Raw genomic sequence first — 6,895 nt, 5'->3', positions numbered from 1 at the left:
AATGTGTGTGTGTGTGTGTGTGTGTGTGTGGGAACTGGCAGAAAATATTGCTTCTCCTTTTTACATAAAGCTTAAGGACACAGTTCTCTTAATTGCATGATTGGATACATGCCACTATGTGTGTGAAATGCCATCAAGTCACAACCAACTTATGATGTCCCCAGCAAGGGTGGTTTTGCCATTGCCTTCCCCTGCAGTCTTCCTTGGTGGTCTCCTATCCACGTACCAAACCTGCTTAGTTTCTGATGAGATAGGGCTATACCATGTCACCTTCCCTCCCACAAGCCTGTGTAAGTAACCTTCAGTTTTAATTCTTCCAAGGAATGACAAGGTGATACCTAACATACCACCTCCATGTAACTGACATTTTCCAGAGTAAACATACATGGAACCATTGGAAGAAGAATTTCAGTGCAATTGCAGGAAGTCAACACTGCAAGTTGCAAGCATCCCTGAGGTGGTGGTGGAGGAGGAGATTGGATTTATACCCCGCCCTTCACTACCCAAAGGTGTCTCAGAGTGGCTTACAAACACCTTTTCCCTTCCCCTCCCCACAACAGACACTCTGTGAGGTAGGTGGGGCTGAGAGAGCTCTTGACAGAAACTGCTCTTTTTCAAGAACAGCTCTTATCAGAACTACAGCTTGCTCATGGTCATCCAGCAGGTGCAAGTGGAGAAGTGGGGAATCAAACCCGGTTCTCCCAGATTCGAGTCCGCGCACTTAACCACTACACCAAACTGGTGTAAGAAACAAATGAAAGGAAGAAGAATGTGCCATCCAGTCTGTTGATCCAGTATTTAACACAGTCACAACCTATTCATGGCAACCCCAATTATGGGGTATACAAGACAAGAGCAGTGATGGTTTGCCATTGCCATTGCCTTCCTGCACATAACAACCCCAGCCTTCCTCGGAAGTCTCCCATCCAAATACTGACCATGGCCAATCCTGCTGCATTCCCAAGCCCCAATGAGCTCTGATGAAACTTTTATATTTGGGATGCTACAAGTACTACTGAAAGGAGCATGACACAATAGCATGCAGAAGTCACACATTTATTGCCAGAGCCTCATCCCCCCCCCCCCAGAAAGGCACTGTAAATATAATAGCTATATGAAAGATCAAGATGGGTAGCCGTGTTGGTCTGTATCTGAAAAAGCGAGCAGTGACTCACGAAAGCTCATACCTTGCCACATATTTTGTTCATCTTTAAGGTGCTACTGGACTCTTGCTCTTTTCTACAGCTATATGAAAGACAGCACTACGACATTTGCAGCCTTTCCTATGTAGTGATGAGGAAAGTCTCCTGTGGAAATCTTGTCTGCCACACGGCTGAAGGAACACGAGCCCTACCAGAAATAAAGGCAGTCGTTTTATCGAGATGCCATCATAAGAAATAGATTAAGTTGTTTTGACAGGTTCACCTGCACTTCTATGATTAGGATTTTTCTCAGGAGAATTCATTAATTTATTTCAGACAGCTGAGTACCTCCAACCAACTGCTATCATCCTTCTTTTAAAGAAATATCAGCTAACCCTCCACTTTATCAGATAACAGAGTAATTGTTCAGAGCCCACAACAGGCAAAATTTAGCAAGTAGCAGAATCTGTGCACCTTAGGAGTCAAGCCTATGAACCTCCAGAAATCTAGAACTAGAAACTTCCCAATTAACCAAGTCCTTGCACAGAATGATTAATTTTACTTGAAAATGTCTGCCTATTATAAAAAGATGACCTTTTCTTAGAATACCATCTGTTGCTGGCAGTGTTCAAACTTTGGCCAGATTTATGCAGAATTGTTTGTGAGGCAGGATGGAAGGTGGAATATTCTCAGCCATGCACATCTGAATCTACAGGTCAAACCAATATCGCCTGAGTGGCAACATCTCTTCAGCCCCTAGCCAGGGGTCTTTTCCAGTTTGAAGTCTTTTAGAGCAGAGGTTCTTCAGGGACTGTGCCTGAGAATTTGTATGTGCTAGGCATACACTCTTCTACATAGCCAGTTTGGTGTAGTGGTTATGTGTCCGGACTCTAATCTGGGAGAACCAGGTTTGATTCCCCACTCCTCCACTTGCAGATCCTGGATGACCTTGGGCAAGCCATAGTTCTGACAAGAGCTGTCCTTGAAAGGGCAGTTCTTAAAAGAGCTCTCTCAGCCCCATCTACCTCACAGGGTGTTTGTTGTGGGGAGGGGAAGGGACTGGAGTTTGTAAACCACTCTGAAACTCCAAGCGAAGGGCGGGGTATAAATCCAATCTCCTCCTCCTCTTCTTCTTCTGAGTCGAGGGCTATCTCCAAATTTTCATGTTCTGTTTTGTGTTATTTTCATGTTTTCTGATTTCAGATTTTGTTCATTTGATGAGCACCCAGCTCAGGCAGCGGCACCAACCTCACTTTTAGTATCAGCTAGGACTCAAACCATGAATTTCCTGGGCTGTGCATTTGCACCCTTTGTGATATTCCACTTGATGCAGATCTTTCTATGTCATACCTTATGACTGCCTGATCTCAAATACGGTACATTGGATGAAAATGAATCTCATGAAGACTTATGGTCCTTGCTTCCATATAATAGCCATGATTTGTAAAAGTTGGGAAAAGATAGCTAAATGTGATGGTTCTGGACTTACAAGGGGCCTCATTTGTGGCTGCAGGGCTGAAGAACAGGAGGAGGAGAAGCATTTCCCCATTGGATCTTCAGGGGCAGGTGCTGCAGTGTCAGTGTCGTCACATCCCTGGCAGCCAATCCAGTGCTTGGGCTTGTGAGGGAGCGGCAGGGACTCCAGGAGGGCCTGGAAGCCAGAATGGTTTGCTCCGCCCACCCCTCCTCTGTTTGATGGCCTGGGGCAGAAGTGGTTTGCTCCACACCCACTCCACCCTTGTTTTAATAGTTTGCAGGTGTTTTGCTATGTGGGTTAGGTTGCATGCTTTGTTACAGCCTTTATGGGCAGTTTGGGGCATAGGGCCAGATCCAAATTGGGGGAGGATGAGCCAGTATGGCTGCCTCTCTTGGTCTGGGGACTCCCATAACAGGTCTGGAGGGGGAGCTGTCTACATTATGTCCATCTTGGGGGCTGGCATGCAGCTCCTACCCTCAGATGGCACGGGAACCACACAGTGGAGCAGGATACCCATGTAGGACCTCTGGACTTGCTGTCCTGTGGTGCGCCCCCAGCAGCTGGGGTAATGGGTTGTTCTGTTGACTGACAGGGTTAGTTGTGTGGGTTGCTGGATTATCGATCCTGTCCTATGCTGCATCAGTGCTCCTGTGATTTTACACAATAAGGGCTGTGGTCATTTTCTCACCAAGTTAACGTGGTCTTGTTATTCTTCCCCTGCCAGAATGCTGACTAGGGTGTGTCATAGGGACCACATCACTCCAGCCTTGTTTCACCTACAGTGACTCCCAGTTTGCTTACAGGCTCAATTGAAGGTGCTGGTATTGACTTTTAAAGCCTTTTTAAAGCCAGGCTACCTTAAGCACTGCCTACTCCCATATGAACCTACCCAGAGGTCATTTCAGGGGGGAACGCGGGGGAACGCAGTTCCCCCGGGTGAGGTACTGGGGGGCGGGGCACATGATGAAGCCCCACCCCCTGCTTCTGGTCGCCCCGCTTCCGGCCCTCATTCAGCCAGGAGGAGGCAGGAGAAGAGGGAGGGTAGGTTGCGTCCTCCCTGCCTCTCCCCACCCCTGCCTGCCTGGGGCCAGGGAGGGCCTTCGCGGGGCTTCCTTGCACCCCCGCCGGCCTTGCAGGTCCACCGCCGGGCCACTCATGGCGCTTGGCAGTGGAGCTGCAAGGCCGGTGGCGGCGGCCGAGACCGTTGGGGGCGGGGTGTGTGGCCTTATGACACATTTCTGGTGATGTCAGGGGGTGTGGCCTTATGACACACTTCCGGTGATGTCAGGGGGTGTGGCATATGCTAATGAGTTATGCTAATGAGTTCCCCTAGCTCTTTTTCTACGAAATGACCCCTGAACCTACCCAACCACTTTGGTTATCTTCAGAGGCCCTGCTTTGGGTGCCTCTGCCATCGGAGGTGAGGTGGTGGGCAACCTGAGAAATGGCCTTGGTCATGGCACTGAATGCCCCTCCCCAGGGAGATTCCCCCTATCTTTGTCTTCTACCAGTGGGTGAACACTTTAAAAACAATCTGGCAGGTGAAGGAGGATCTTAACTAGGGGTCTGTGGGAAGAGGACATAAAAAAACTGGGGGGGGGAGAATGCCTGCTCTTTAATAAACAGTAAATTGGTAACAGAGCAAGAAGCAAGTAAGCAGAGTTCCTTCAAATAAATAATTGGAGCTACGTATTATGGCTTGGAACACACCAAAGATCTTAACTGCTGGAAGGACTTCTGTCATGCCTGTCCCCGACCCGGCACCTGGGAGCCTGGAAAATGAGGACTCTGCTTTAACAACCTCTGAAGCACAAGAGTCCTCATCAAACCTAAGTACCAGGGAGGATGAACACCAAACTACAGGACAGCTGGCACCTGAAGCTGATCAGGCAATACCTGGCCCTAGCAGCTTGCCACACGACTCACTGCCACCTGTGGATCGGCTGAGAAACCAGAGACGCTGGGATCTGGCAGTCAGGTGCAAGGAGGCACGCTTGCGTGGACTATGATCGTTAAGCCCTGATTACTGACAGAAGCAAGGACTTCACAAAGGAATGTTAACAAGATAACGAGCCGGCACACCATTTGAAGAGACCGCTGGCTGCAAGCAAACCGTGCTGGCAACCTCGTCCGTGGACCAGACGCTTTGCACCTCTCGCTCTGTGTTGACTCTTGACTGATCTCTAGGTTCCTGAATCCAGTCTGTGTTTTGGTGATCCCTCTGGCTCCTGACCCCCGGCTATGCTTCTTGACTACAATACTGGACTCTGACTATTGATAACTTTGACGATGGCTTGGCTCTGTGTATTTGGAACTGTTTGCTTGGACTCTAGTTGCTCCCTCTGGCTGACTCTTGGACTTGCCTTTTGACTCTTCCTCTTTGCCCGGCCCCCTGACTCTGTCGTGACAACTTCCATCAGCAGACTTCCATTATCTACCTCTCTTTCTCCTGCTGCAGCCCCAAATGCCCCTCCAAATACTGCTTCTGGGGGACAGGGGGCCCCCTAGGAAAAGTGTGAGCAGAAAGTCAGAGGGTGGAATAGATGAAAATATTCCCCCTTTTGCACATCTAGAAATTATTGCAGTGATCCAACCCACTATGTGTACATTTTAAAAAATATTTCAGAGTCATACATCATTTGCTACAGATTATGTTGACAGACAGATAGAGTATTTGGTACTGCTGGCCTTGTACTCTCAAATATTATGTGTCAAACTGGCACAAAATGATTGTTGTCAGTAACAACACTGGCAATCAGTAACATTTAGTGCTATAAAACTACTTCCATGAAAGTCAACTGATTCTTGGTAAACAGTGCTGGGTTAAACTGTCAAGACCCGAGTGCGCAGCATGGCGGAGTGAGCTTCCGTCTCTAGTTCCAGCTCCTGCCAACCTAGCCGTTCGAAAGCAAGAAACTGCAAGTAGATAAATAGGTGCCACTTCAGTGGGAAGGTAACGGCGTTCCGTGCGCCTTGGTGTTTAGTCATGCTGACCACATGACCACGGAAACATCTTTGGACAGCGCTGGCTCTTCGACTTCGAAACGGAGATGAGCACCGCAACCCTAGAGTCGGACTCGACTGGCTTTCGAGCAAGGGGACCTTTACCATTAACTAAACTGTCAATGAACTTAATAAATATTTTCACAATCACACCTTGGAAATAAATTGCTACACCACCATCATTAAAGTTACACAGGAGGGGAGCAGCACTCAGAGACACAGTGGCATGCTTCCATATTTATCACCTTCAGTTAAAGAGCCTCGGATAAAAAAGTTTTGAAAGACATCTGCCTGCTGCCCAGGCAGTATAATGCAGATTAACATAGTGCGTGACATATAAACTGTGTGGCATAACTCAGTGGAGAAATTGCTGAGGAACCTGAGGAGCCAGATGTAAAGACTGTGATGCTAGGCACATTTATTTGGAATGAGAACCACTGAAATCCATAGAATTGACTTTTAAGTGAACAGGTGTAAAATCAGGCTACATTTCTAAATATATGTTACCAGGGTGCTTTCCACATGGGGACAGGTGTATGTAGTCTTCCCACTGCTGCCGCCAATACAGCACAGCATCAGATTTCCCTGAAGTTTCCCTGCCCCATTCCCCCGGCAGTAGCCCTCACCCCCCACACGCACCAGGGCTGGTAATTGAATACCATTATAATAATGTTATAACAATCTCTGTATCAGGTTGTCTGAATTCCTAGCTTCCATTTGTTAAAATTCTCTAGCCCTTTCCCTTTATATATCAGCAATGAATGGGGCTAGACATTTACTTTTTTAAAAAGAAAGCTGGGAATTGAAAGAACCTGATACACAGATCGTGATATTGTTGTGAAGATACTGAACTGCTGACTAAATAAAAGAACAACCACCACCACCAACCCGTTGGCGCAGAGGAGAAATGGCCACTGCAGGAACAGAGGCTGGGGAAAGCTGGGAGGTGCATGAGTGTACCATGATGCTGTGGGGAAGCAGGACAGCACTGAACCCAAGGCCAATAACCTGCATGGAAGCAGCCTAAGCCTGGTCATTTTAAAGCAACCACCACTGGTTTCCGTGGGACTTGTTTGCACAATTGTGTGCTTAGAATTGCACCGTGACAGTCAATGTGCTCTTTTAAGATCAGGAGTGTCAGATAAACTTTTGCCATTTGTATAAAACTTGTATTTGGGAAGTATAGAGCTGAGAAGAAAGTGTGCCTATAGATAAAATGGGTTACTTCTCCTTTCTGCCTTATACTGCACTCTTTAAAAACAAACAGCCCAAC

Source organism: Gekko japonicus, unplaced genomic scaffold (genome assembly GCF_001447785.1).
Source record: "Gekko japonicus isolate JY-2015 unplaced genomic scaffold, Gekko_japonicus_V1.1 scaffold2132, whole genome shotgun sequence".
Lineage (NCBI taxonomy): Eukaryota > Metazoa > Chordata > Lepidosauria > Squamata > Gekkonidae > Gekko > Gekko japonicus.
Note: the sequence above shows the minus strand (reverse complement) of the source record.